Source organism: Alligator mississippiensis, chromosome 2 (assembly GCF_030867095.1).
Source record: "Alligator mississippiensis isolate rAllMis1 chromosome 2, rAllMis1, whole genome shotgun sequence".
Taxonomy (NCBI): Eukaryota; Metazoa; Chordata; order Crocodylia; family Alligatoridae; genus Alligator; species Alligator mississippiensis.
The window spans coordinates 177,695,256-177,709,660 of record NC_081825.1 but is presented as its reverse complement, the minus strand read 5'-3'; positions in this window follow the sequence as shown (position 1 = coordinate 177,709,660).

The following is a 14,405-nucleotide window of genomic DNA, read 5'->3' as shown; positions in this document are numbered from 1 at the left end:
TGAATCTCAACTAAGGTGTCAGAGCACCCCAGGGTGCCCCACAATTCTTTTAAGAGTGCCTCCAATATTAGCATTGTGATATAATGCAAATGCCTACATGTGATTCACAAAATAAACCCGAAGATTTCAAATAGAAATCCATAGTGTCGACAGCACTCTCACCTGTTCTGGTCATTCTGAGGTCTTTGAAAGGGAGAATTGTTCTACAATTTCTCCATCATTAAAAAACAAGTGAAAGCAAAGAGCTGGCATTTTCCAAAGGGTGCCTTCAGCCTAATGAGGGGTGCTTATGAAAGCTTATGCATTTCTGAACAAGGTAGCCTCTAAAGCTGCCCTGCCTTCTGCCTGACTTGAGGCTAACACGGCTATACTACCTCTCTAACTACTCCTGTGGTTCATATAGTGATCTGGGAGTGTCTCAACTCATGGAAAGTGGATAGCAAGAATAGGGGTCACGAACAAAGTGGGTCGCAAGAATAGGGTTGTAAGCGGGTTGCAAAAAACGGGTCGTGAACAAACTTTCATAGTTTCATAGTTGGTAGGGTTGGAAGGGACCTGAGCAGATCATCAAGTCCGACCCCCTGCCATGGCAGGAAAAAGTACTGAGGTCAAAATAGCTTCCTCTTTAAAGGAGAAAACCCCAGGAAACTGGGGCTTTTCCTTTGCAGGCTGGCAGAATTCCAGCCTGCGAAGGGCTGCTTGCGGCTCCCCATGCCCTTCATATCCCCCTCCCACCAGGGGCTGGGGCCTGGAGGCAGGGGGCAATGGGTCAGGAATGAGGGGTTCTGGGTTGGGACTGGCCATTGAGGTTTACAAATGGATCCTGGTACAAAAAAGGTCGAGAGCTACTGATCTAGGAGTACCCCCAGATTTGTGTCTGCCTTGTCTGACCTCTGTTTATAGACTATTATCACTTCTGCCACTGCCTCAAAGCATTTTCCTTTTCTGACTAATATATCTTCCCTGGGGTTAACTGAAGCAACCTCCCTGTTATCCACATTCCTTCAGACACAGTAGTACCACAATCCATATTGTTGGCAGTAAATTCAGAAGGGCTCTAGACCTAGGTGTCAGAAGCCCATTAATGGCATTGGACCACACTGGTTCTTGAATATTCGGAACAATCTTTTCTCCTTTACACATCAAGCTGCTGGGCACACATCAAACCATATCAATGGTCCCTGCTCAAAGAGGCAGGCGCATGAAAGGTCCCCCCTTCAATTTAATCTTGACTCTTCAAATATACATAAAGCACACTGGTGTTGTCCTCTCTACCCGCAGGCAGACAGTGTGCATGGCTTGTAATGGGTTTGGGCTTGTACGCAGCAGTCCCTTTTATCAGGGGAGTAATTCCTTTATTGGTTAATGCTTTGATTCATTAACATCATGATACCTTCCTAAGGGCACGGGCAAATGAACAAATTAAAGTTAGTGCCAGAGAGTCCACAGTAACTTATCTGAGTGCCTACACATTACGTGAGTCCTCTCCAAGGATCATCACCTTGTCGTGGTGGAGAGGCTTGCGTGTTCCTATGACCCTGAGAGTGATGCCGTCTGGAGCTCACGCTCCTGGTAGGGCCACCTACGTTGGCAAGGTCAAGGGGGAGGTTCCAGACAAAGAATGATCCAAGAAGTCCTCAACAGTGGAGCAGGCAGAGGAAGGCTGCAGCCCCAACAGCTGTGAAGGTGGAAGAAGGCTGCAACAGAGAAGTGGCTCCAGTTGTCATGGCTTGCCATGCCACTGAACCCAGCCACCAACTGCCAAGACCATGTGGGCACGACTGCGCACCAGAGTCCCCACACTAAACATCCCATGTGCAGGCTTCCATCAGGTCCAAAAGCCCTGTGGCAATGGAGGATTGGTGACAGGGGCAGGGCTGTGATACCTGGAGGCCCCCAACCAAGAATCTGCACACAGGTGGCGGATGCATGATGGTCGTCAGGCACCTGTGTTAGGACAGGGGTGTCCTTCGGGAGATGCATCCGCAACTGAGCAGTCCTTTTTAGGATACCCTCTTCTCACCCTGATGGGGAGGGGGCTAGAAAAGATGCCCCAAAAATAGGCTGTCCCATCTCTCCTGGCTGGGAATCCGCACCCAGTGGGATCACCATTCCTGTGGTCGAAATAAGGAAAAGTTAAACTTCAGAACCTGGAATGTGAGAACGCTTGACAACCCAAAGAGTGATCGCCTGGAAAGATGAACTGCCATCATGGCTCAGGAGCTAGTGAGGCACAACTTCGACATTGCTGCTCTCGGTGAAACCTGGCTCACCAAGGAGGGACAGCTGAGGGAGGTCAGCAGAGGGTACACCTTCTTCTGGAAAGGGAAACCAGACCACAACCCCCATATCCACAGAGTCGGTTTCACCATCAGGAACAAGATTGCTGGCATGCTCCCTGAACTCCCTTCAGATGTCAATGAAAGGCTGATGACCCTTTGCCTGCACCTCAGCCAAAACCAGCATGCCACCGTCATCACCACATACGCTCTAACTCTAGATTCCAACGAGGAAGTCAAGGAAAGGTTCTACTCCAATCTCAACAACACCCTTGCCTCCATCCCCAGCGATGACAAGGTCATTCTCCTGGGCAACTTCAATGCCCAGGTTGGGCATGACCACAAAATCTGGAGCAGAACTATTGGCAAGAAAGGTGTGGGGAAGGCCAATGCCAATGGTATCCTGCTCCTGACCAAATGCACCCAACACAGCCTGATCGTGATGAACACCGTCTTCTGCCAGAAAGACCAGCTCAAGACCACGTGGCAGCATCCAAGGTCAAAGCACTGGCACCTCTTGGACTACATCATCATCCAAGGTAGAGACCTGAGGGATGTGCTTGTCACGAGGGCCATGAAGGGATCTGAAGACTGCTGGACAAACCACTGACTTGTGCACTCAGTGATGAACACCTGTGTGGTGCCGAGACACCAGAAGACCCAGAAGGCTGCCCAGAGATGGCTGAATGTCACAGCTCTGAAGGACCCTGGACAGCGGGAGAAATTCCAGGCCCAGTTGTATAGTGCACTGGAGCAAGTCCCTACTGCTGATGACATCTCCATCCAAGCACACTGAGAGCAACTCAAGCCCGTTGTCCAAGACATCTGCACCCAGACTATTGGGTTTGCATCGCGACGGAACCAGAACTGGTTTGACACCAACGATGCTCAGATCCGTGATCTCAAGCGGAAGCGTGCAGCCTTCATCGCCTGGCACAGCCATCCACGAACTCAGCGAAAGCAGTGTACCACCAGCTGCAGGCTGAAGTCCAGCAATGTGTCTGTGACGTGAAGAACAACTGGTGGGTGGAGAATGCACACGTGATCCAGGGCTATGCTGACCATCATGACACGTGCAACTTTTTCCAGGCTACCAAGACAACCTACGGACCCCGCTCCATTGGACAAAACCCCCTCCAATCACAGGCTGGCTCCTAGCTCCTCAAGGATGATAACACCATCTGTCTGCATTGGAAGGAGCATTTCAAACTCCTCCTTAACTGGGAGTCCACTGTAACAGAGAAGACCCTCCAAGCCATCCTGCAACGCCTTGTGGTGGATTCCCTTGGTGATCTACCAACCATCAGAGAGCTGAAGTAGGCTATCCAACATATGAAAACCAACAAAGCCTGTGGATCAGATGGTATACCCAAAGAGGTCTACCATGCTGGCGGCTTCTGGCTCACATCACAACTCTACCAGCTTATCCTCCACCTTTGGGATGAAGAGGATATCCCCAGGGATCTCAAGAATGCAACCATCATAATCATCTACAAGAAGGGGGACAAATCTGACTGTGGGAACTACAGAGGGATTTCCCTCCTTTCCATTGTGGGTAAGATCCTGGCCCGCATCCTCCTGAGCCACCTTTGTCCCATTGCTGAACAGATGCTTACAGAAACCCAGTGCGGCTTCCAACCATCCCAGGGTGCTGCGGACATGATTTTCATTGCCAGGCAGTTCCAAGAAAAATGTCGGGAGCAAAATCAAGAACTGTTTCTCACCTTCATTGACCTGACCAAGGCGTTCAATTACTTAAATCATGAAGCTCTGTGGACCATCCTCCAATGCCTTGGCTGCCCGCTGAAGTTTGTCACCATACTGAGGCTCCTGCAAGATGATATGACTGCTACTGTCCTGAGTGGAAGATCTGAGACTGATGCCTTCTGCATCTGGACCAGGGTCAAACAAGGTTGTGTGATTGCCCCCACCCTGTTCACCGTCTACCTGACCATCATCATCCACCTCATCTGAGATGATCTACTATCTGGTGTCAGTATCCAGTATCGACTGGACAGGAAGCTTTTCAATCTTGGGTGCTTCCGAGCAAAAATGAAACCCACCACCAAGGACATCCACGACCTTCAGTTTGCGGACAATTGCTACACGATGGCTCATGCTACACAGGATGTGCAAGTGACCTTAGATCTCTTCAATGCTTCATATATGAGACTTGGCCTGTCCTTGAACGTCTCCAAGATGAAGGTTCTCCACCAACTATAAGTTGGTCCCATAAGTTGCCTATAAGTTCATCACGGGGGCACAGAAGGGAATTGGTGAGGTTTTATTCACCAAGGTGCCCCCGGGGGTTACAAGAAATAATGGCCACAAGCTAGCAGAGAGCAGATTTAGATTGGACATTAGGAAGAACTTCTTCACGGTTAGAGTGGCCAAGGTCTGGAATGGGCTCCCAAGGGAGGTGGTGTTCTCCCCTACCCTGGGGATCTTCAAGAGGAGGTTAGATAAGCATCTAGCTGGGGCCATCTAGACCCAGCACTCTTTCCTGCCTATGCAGGGGGTCGGACTCGATGATCTATTGAGGTCCCTTCCAACCCTAACATCTATGAATCTATGAATCTATGAAAAACTCTCCCCAGGCCAGCTTAACATCCCTCAGGCTATCTATGTAGATGGGGAGGCTCTGGAGTATGTGGAGCACTTTCCATAATTCAGCAGCCACCTCTCTCAACGGGTTACCATTGATGAAGTCCAGCACTGAGGTCAACTGTGCTAGTGCCGCCTTCTTCAAGCTGCAACAACGTGTCTTCAAAAAGAAAGACTGTCGGAAGTCAATGAAGGTCCTGGTTTACAAGGCTGTCATACTGACCACCCGCCTCTACTGCAGTGAAACTTGAACCATCAACCAATGCCACATTAAGACCCTCAAGAGCTTTCACTAGCAGTGCTTGTGTCAAATCCTGAGGATCAAATGGGAGGACTGCCAGACCAGTGTGAGCATCCTCCATGAAGCTGTGTCCACCAGCATCGAAGCCTTGCTCTTGAGAAGTCAACTTTGATGGTCGGCCCACTGTGTCCAGATGTCCAAGAACCGCCTCCCTCACCAGATTCTCTTTTCCCAGTTCTCCGTTGGCCGACAGAAAAAGGGCAGCAGCCAAAGAAAATGGTACAAAGGCACGCTCAAGGTCGCCCTCAAGCATGGAGGCATCGATACCAATGGCTGGGAGGAGCAAGCTGTTGACTGTTTGGTGTGGCGCCACCTGGTCCATCAAGGCACACACCACTTCGAGGCCCAGCAACTCGATGTTGAGGCGAAATGGCAGCAATAAACAGAGGAGAGGAAGGAGAAAGAGACCAACCCAGGGCTGTGAATCCCACTCCCCCGTGCAAAAACATGCCCCCATTGCCAAAGAATGTGTGTATCCAGAGTTGGGCTCCTCAGTCACTTGAGGACCCATCAAGCCTGATGGATATCATCCTTGACTCCGAGGGACTGCCAATGATGACAACATGAAAGCCAAACTGCGTTAATTTAGTTTTGTTTCACTGTGCGTGTCTACACATTCATTAATGCACCCTAATTCCTGCACATTTACTTTAGTACTTGTTTAATGAAGTACTAACTAAATGTGCAGTAACTAGAGTTATTGTATAGTAGTGACGGCACATGGTTTTTTGTGCCGCTTACTGCACATTAGCCTAATAACACCGTGCAGTAGGCTATTAGCACAGTTTTTAACTGCCATGCTACAGTGAACTGTTATTAGCAGAGATCCTGGTTTTCTCTGACTTAAAAAAATCCCCACTTTTCAGATTTTAAAAAGTAACCTAAAATCCACATTTTTTCCGTGATTAAAATAAAACCACTAATATATAGATATAGATATAGTGGCATTTCATTTTAATCACAGAAAAATGTGCATTATGGGTTACTTTTTTTAATCTGAAAATTGGGGATTTGTTTATGAGAGAAAACCAGGATCCCTGGTTATTAGGCTAACACACAATAAGTGTCTGGTGTAGACATGCCCACTGAGAGGTAAGTGACTGTGGTTTAAATGTTCAAGGAAGTGCGGACACACTGATGGTTACAGCAGAGCAACTGTCATGCAGTAAGTCCCTACTCCTTTTTAACTTGCTGGCATTTGTTCACTTGTCCATATGCTCAGGAGAGGAGGCTGTCTTTTTCTTGGCTCTTGTACAGTGGTGAACACCTGATTATCAATTAATTAACAGACAAATAATGAATGATGTTAGCCCTATGCTCTGCAGGAACTTCTTGTTACAAAGGAAGGAATAAGCGGGAATCCTTGCACAACTCTGCAAAGGGAGTTGGTTCCATCTGTAGGTCTGGTAGGTCTGTTGTGAACTCCTGTGACGGGAGGAAGAGATGTGTGTTGGCAAAAGTGTATCAGTCTCCCATCAGAGAAGGCCATTACTCAAGGCATGACCACATGCACATGCACACAAAGCTTATATACCTTCTAACACACACTCACCTTACATATCTTCCTACACACACACACAAGCTTATATACCTTTTCACAAACACACACACACTCAACAGATTACAAGAAAAACTACAGACCTTGATCCCCCGCTACCTAACCCAGGGACTTTTTACATGCTCCCTAAAATCCACAAACAAGGGAACCCTGGCTGACATATCATATCCAACCATGGGACCCTAACTGAGGAAATATCAGGTTTCGTTGAATCCATCCTAAAACCGCTTGTCACCCACAGAGCAAGTTTTGTCCAAGACACCACAGACTTGCTACGGAAACTTAAAAACATAGACCACCTTCCCAGCAACACACTCCTAGCCACCATGGACGTTACCAGCCTATACACCAACATCCCACACCAGGATGGCATCCATGCCTGCCTTATGTATCTACAAGAACAAGATTACAACCCAGAATACAGACCCAAAGATATCACTGAGCTTATACACTTCACCCTCACACACAACAATTTCACTTTTAATAATCAACACTTCCTCCAGATGATGGGAACAGCTATGGGCACTAAAATGGCCCCACAGTATGCTAACCTTTTTATGAGCCACCTGGAAGAAGACTTCCTCAAGAACTATACCATCAAACCCTTGCTGTACTTACAATATATCGATGACATCTTCATCATTTGGAGTGAGAACCTGGAATCTCTGATTGAGTTCCACCAGAAATTCAACAGTCACCATCCCTCCATCCGACTTTCTTTAGAATACTCCAACACCAACATCCCCTTTTTAGACACAAGGATCAGTATCCAGAAGGGTAAAATACAGACCACAGTATACAAGAAACCCACAGACCAACATACATATCTGCACAGAACCAGCAATCACCCAAAACACACCAAAAAAGCTGTGATATACAGCCAAGCCCTCAGATACCACCGCATCTGTACTGAAGAGAACACCCAGGATTGCCACCTCACCAATCTTAAAAAGGCTTTCACCCAGCAAGGACTCTCCTCCAGAGAGGTAGATCGCATGTTTGAAAGAGCCACCTGGATACCACGTGAAGAACTGCTGCAGTACAGAAGAAAAACACCCACAAATCGCACACCGCTGGTTATGACCTATCACCCATCCCTTGAACCTGTACGGAAAATCCTCAAAAAATTGCAACCCATATTAGAAAAAGACCCTATTCTTAAAAAGATCTTCCCAGAGCCACCCATCCTAGCCTTCAGACAAGCACCAAACCTTGCCAACCTCATCACCAGAAGCAAACTTCCTCAACCCCAGAACACACCAAAAGGATCCAGACCGTGCCATGACAAGAAATACAAAACCTGCCCACACATCTCCACCACCTCCACTATTACTACACCCCACAACAGAGCCATCAGCATCCCAGGATCTTACAGCTGCACCTCCAAGAACGTAGTATACCTCATCCAATGCACCAAATGCCCTGATGGAAGATATGTAGGAGAGACCAGACAACAACTGCGCACCAGAATGAACGCACACCGGAAATCCATCAAAGACAGAAACACCCAATTACCCGTGGGGGCACATTTCTCACAGGATGGCCACTCTCTCTCCAATCTCTCAGTCCTGATCCTCACGGGAAACTTACACAACACTTCCCAGAGACGAGCCTATGAGCTCCATTTCATCAACCTGCTGGATACTAGAGATCAGGGACTAAACATAGACATTGGATTTTTGATACATTACAATCTGCCTGGCAACTGACTCCCCAGCCCAGCCCAGCCCAGCCCCTGGCTTCTTTACTTTTCATTCCATCCAGGAAGAGCACACACCAACTGCTGAAGCTTCCTTAGCCTGATGAAGGGTTTTTGAACCCGAAAGCTTGCTTAATAACTATTCCCCAACCATTTGGGTTGGTCTAATAAAAGATATCAAATTCACCCAAGGAGCCTTGTCTGCCTATATCCTTAGACCAACACGGCTACAACCTAAACCCCTACACACACACACAGAATAAGCTTACCTTTCTACACACACATACACTAAGCTTATATACCTTCCGACACACACACACACACACACACACACACACACACACACCCTTGTACACACACACCTTACACAATTTCATACATACACAAAAGCTTAAGTACCTTTCTACACAGAAATACTTAGCTGACATACTGTTCTACACACATACACACACTAGTCTTACATACCTTCCTCGAGACATACACACACTAAGCATACTTACCTTCCAACACATACACGCATACACCTTCCTATACACATACACACTAAGCTTACATACCTTCCTACACACACACTAAGCTTACATACCTACCCCCCACACACAAAGCTTATATACTTCCCTACACACACGTGCGCACACACACTAATCTTATTTACCTTCCTACACTCACTATGCTTACATACCTTCCTACATATGCACACTAAATTTACATGCCTCTTCCTACACACATACACACATACTAAGCTTACATAGCTTCCTATATGCACAGACACACTAAGCTTATCTACCTTCCTACACACACATACATGCACACACCTTTGTACATACACACACTAAGCTTACATACCTTCCTACATCCACAGACATACTAAGCTTATGTACCTTCGTACACATACATACACACCTTTGTACACACCCACACTAAGCTTACACACCTTCCCACACACACACACACACACACACTAAATCTTACATAACTTCCTGCAGACACACATGTGCAATAAGCTTATCTACCTTTCTACACACACATACATGCACACATTTTTGTACACACAAAGCTTACACACCTTCCTATACACACCCCCTTCATACACACACACTAAGCTTACACACCTTTCTACACACACAGTTTGTACATCTTTGTACACGCACATACTAAGCTTATGTACCTTCCTGCACACACACACCTTCCTACACACACACTAATCTTACACACCTTTCTACACACACTAAGCTTACACACCTTCCTACACACACACTAGGCTTACACATCTTTCTATACACGCACACACAAACAATAAGCTTACATACCTTCCTACACACACACACACACACACACACACACCCCTTTGGCTTCTTCAATCATGGCATGCACCTCAGGGGCTGTGGCCTGCTAGGAAGAGATGGCATCCACCTCATGCCAAAGGGGAAGAAGATCTTCTCGGCTACAATGGCAGACCTCCTGGATAGGGCTTTAAACTGAGATCACTGAGGGATGGGCCATCAAATACTAGCACAAACCAGAGAAATGGCAACCTTGAAACCAGCATCTCAAGGTACAATAGGAAACATTCTCTGACAACGGCCAATGGATAGGTTATTCCACAGCTCACCAGGAAGCATAGGGCCTCCAATGACAGCCTTAGTTCCCTGTACACTAACACCAGAAGCATGGGAAACTAGCAGGAGGAACTGGCCCTCCTGCTAACCAACAACCAATATGATCTCATAAGGATCACAGAGACCTGTTGGGACTCCATTTGTGATTGGATCACATAGGTGGATAGGGGGATACACCCTGTATAGGAGGGATAGTGTTGGGAAAAAGGGTAGAGGAGTTGCTCTCTACGTGAAGGAAGCAAAGATTGGAAGCAAAGAAGGGCAACTTGAGTCCCTCTGGGTCAAGATATGGGGAGAGCATGGGGAAGGGGATTTGACTGTAGGAGTTTACTATAGACCTCCAAACCAAGAGGAAGAGCTCAACTGGGAATTCTCTGGAGAACTGGCAGAGGCTGCACACTCTCAGAGCATGTCTGTCATAGGTGACTTCAACTACCCAGACATCTCATGGGATGAGCACTCAGCAACATCTAGTCACTCACAAAGCTTCCTCCCTTGCACTGAGGAACTCTATCTGGCTCAAGAAGTCTATGGGCCAACCAGGGGCAAGGCACTCCTAGATTTGGTTCTGGCCAAACAGGATGAACTAGTGAGAAATCTGAAGATAGAAGGGAAACTGGGCGACAGTGACTATAAGATGAACACTTTCACCATCCATCATAAGTTAAGGAAATCAGCTAGTAGGGTAGAAATCCTTGATTTTAGGAAAGCTGACTTTCACAAGCTCAGGAGACTGGTTGGTGAGGTCCTGTGGGACCATGGTCCAATGAGGAAGAGAGTACAAGGAGAGTGTTCATTCCTCCAGGAAGCAATCCTAAAAGCTCAAAGGAAGGCCATTCCCTTTTGTAAGAAAGGCAGCAAAAGGACTGGGAGACCCCCTTGGCTCAATAGGTAAGTTATGAATCTCCTGAATTCAAAACAAGAAGCCTACAAGGGATGGAAGTCAGGAATAGCTACCAAAGAGGAGTACACAGCAATAGCCCGCACCTGCAGGGAGTGGATCAGGACAGCAAAAGCACAAACCAAATACAAACTGGCCACCAAAATCAAGGGCAACAAAAAGTCTTTCTTTAGGAGAAAAAATAAGGAAAGCATAGGGCTCCTGATGACTGAAATGGGATGGCTGATAACCAACACCCAGGACAAAACCGAACTCGTGAATGAATACTTCATGTCAGTATTCCACCATCCAAGGGTGTTACCCTGCTTGACAGGATATAGGATGGTCATGGTGTGAGCAACCACCCTCCCATAGTTGGTGTAGATCTTGTGGGGGAACCACCTGCAAAGACTAAATATCTACAAGTCAGCAGGACCAGATGAACTACACCCAAGAGTGCTAAAAGAACTGGCCAATGTCATCGTGCAACCTATAGCTAAGTTATTTAAAGTTTTGTGGTGCTTAGGAGAGGTTCCAGAAGACTGAAAAAAGGCCACTGTGGTTCCTATCTTTAAGAAACGGAGAAAGGAGGACCCTGGGAATTACAGGCCAATCAGTTTGACTTCATTCCTGGGTAAAATCCAGGAAAAAATTACCAAAGAGTCCACTGCTAACAGAAGGTAGCATTCTGAAGGATAACCAACATGGCTTCATTATGAGCAGGTCATGCCAGACCAACCTCATCTCCTTCTACAATCAGGTAACTCACCACCTGGATAGGGGAAATGAGGTTGATGTCATATACTTGGATTTCAAAAAGGGCTTTGACCTGGTCGCCCATGATGGCTTCATGGTTAAATTGGAAAAATGCAGCCTCAAGTACTTTATGGTCCAGTGGCTAGGTAACGGGCTCCGTGGTAGGACCCAGAGAGTACTGATAGACAGGACTGAGTCATCATGGCAGGAGGTGACCAGTGGCATCCGTCAGGGCTCACTACTCGGACCAGTGCTTTTCAACATGTTCATCTATGATTTGGATTTGGGTATTAAAAGTGAGCTGGCAAAGTTCATTGACGACCCCAAACTATGGGAAAGCATGGTCATACTCCAGGACAGGCTGGCAATACAGGACGACCTGGACAGGCTTGTGAGGTGGGCAGACCTCAACCTGATGTAGTTTAATACAGAGAAATGCAAAGTGCTCCATCTGGGGAGAAATAATCCGCAACACACTTACAGGCTTGGCAGTGCTTCACTTGCCAGCACCACAACTGAACAAGACCTGGGTGTTGTGATAAACAACAAAATGAACATGAGCCACCAATGTGATGCCATAGCTGGCAGAGCAAATCAAATACTGGCATGCATCTACCGAGGCATCTCAAGCAAGGCTAAGGACATCATCATCCTCCTGCTCTACTCAGCCTTGGTGAGACTGCAGCTGGAGTACTGCGTCCAGTTCTGGGTGCTGCGCTTCAGGAAGGATGTGGAGAAGTTCGAGAGAGTCCAAAGGAGGGCTACACACATGATTAGAGGCCTAGACATCAGGTCATATGAGGAGAGGCTGAAAGACTTGGGACTGTTCAGCCTGGAGAAGAGAAGACTCAGAGGGGATTTGGTGGCAGCCTATAAGTATATCAGGGGAATACATCAGGGTCTGGGGGAGCAACTATTCACCAAGGCCCCCCAGGGGAGGACTAGAAATAATGGGCACAAGCTGACTGAAGATCACTTCAGACTTGATGTAAGAAAAATCTTCTTTACTGAGGGTTTGGAACAGGCTCCCCCGAGAGGTGGTAGTCACCCACCCTGGTGTTCTTTAAAAAGTGTCTTGATACTCACCTTTCTGGGGTCATCTGACCCCCAGTGGTCTTTCCTGCCCAAGTGTAGGGGGGCTGGACCCGATGATCTGTAAGGTCTCTTCTTCCAGCCCCTAAAAACTATGAAACACACTAAGCTTATGTACCTTCCTCCACCCACCCACCCACCCACCCAAACTAACCTTACGTACCTTCCACACACACACATGCGCGCACACACACACAAAGCTACATACCTTCCTCCATACACACACGCACACTAAGCTTATGTGCCTTCCTCCACACACACACACACACACACTAATCTTACATACGTTCCTCCATAAACACACACACTAAACTTACATACCTTCTGCGACACACACACTAAGCTTACACACACACACTTACCTTACATATGTTCCTCCATACACACAGAGCTTATGTACCTTCCCCACCACCCACTAAGCTAATATATGTTCCTACACACACACACACACACACACACACACACACACACACACAGACTTAGCTTACATACCTTCCTGAATGCAAACTCTGGCTGCCTGGGTAGACCTGTATATATACTATATGAACTCACTCCAAGGCTGTTGGACAAATGTGCATACACCAACACACAGGCACATACAAGAGTTGTGCACAAATATGCACACAAAAAGCACACATGTCCACAGTGAATTTAGAGCCCCACACAAATACTGAGGTCAGCAATATACTCACCATTCATCAGTACACATAAAGATACATATGCATACATGTACACATGCTTAAAGACCCAGCACAAGTATGTACGGAACAGATATACTACATTTCTCTTCTGATGAGGTTCAGACATGCTTCCCCCCCAACCTGGCCCCTGAAGGCCTACACACACCACAAATACCAATGCACGCACACAAATTCACAGGTATCTGGTGTGACATTCAGTAAACTTCAGAGTATCCCACCCTCATTTCTTTCAGAGAGCAAAGCATTCTTTTCCCTTTGGAGATGTCAGATTTTTAACTGCCCTGGTGTGAACTTTGGGTTTACTGCTTTTTGAGAATGCAGCAAAATACCTCTCCTAGGAAGCTGGTATTTCTGTTAAAAATTAGGGAGGCTCCTGAGCTGGTGCTCAGACAGAGTCAATTAAGTCAATGAATTATGTTGATGTACACCAGCTGGCCTTTTCTTTAGTGCCTTCCTTGTCATTCTCAGTTCTTCGCTGTCTCAGTCCTTTTTTCTTCTCACTTACATGTTCTTCCCTAGTGTCTCATTCATCTTCAGTGACCAAATCCTGTCTCCTCTCCTGTATCCAGGTTCTGTCCAAGGAAATGTTTCCACCTCCTCATTTTTTATGTTCCTAATACCATTCCTAGTGGTACAGCAGAGAAGCCAGTCTGCCTCATTCTCAGTTGGCAACAGTGTTTAGTAACCCCAGAGGATACCAGTTAGGGGACTTCATTATCACAAAAGAGGACTATGGGTAGAACCAAGACCCTGATCAGTCACCATAGCTAATGGGACATCTAAGCCTCTGTCTGCCTTTATCTTTGCTCTTGCCTCAACCCAAGAAAAATGACGTGTGCCATTCAACAACTGCCCCTTCACTGACTCTTACTCATTCTGCCAGACTTTTTGTCCCTAGCTTCTCTCTTGCCTTAGT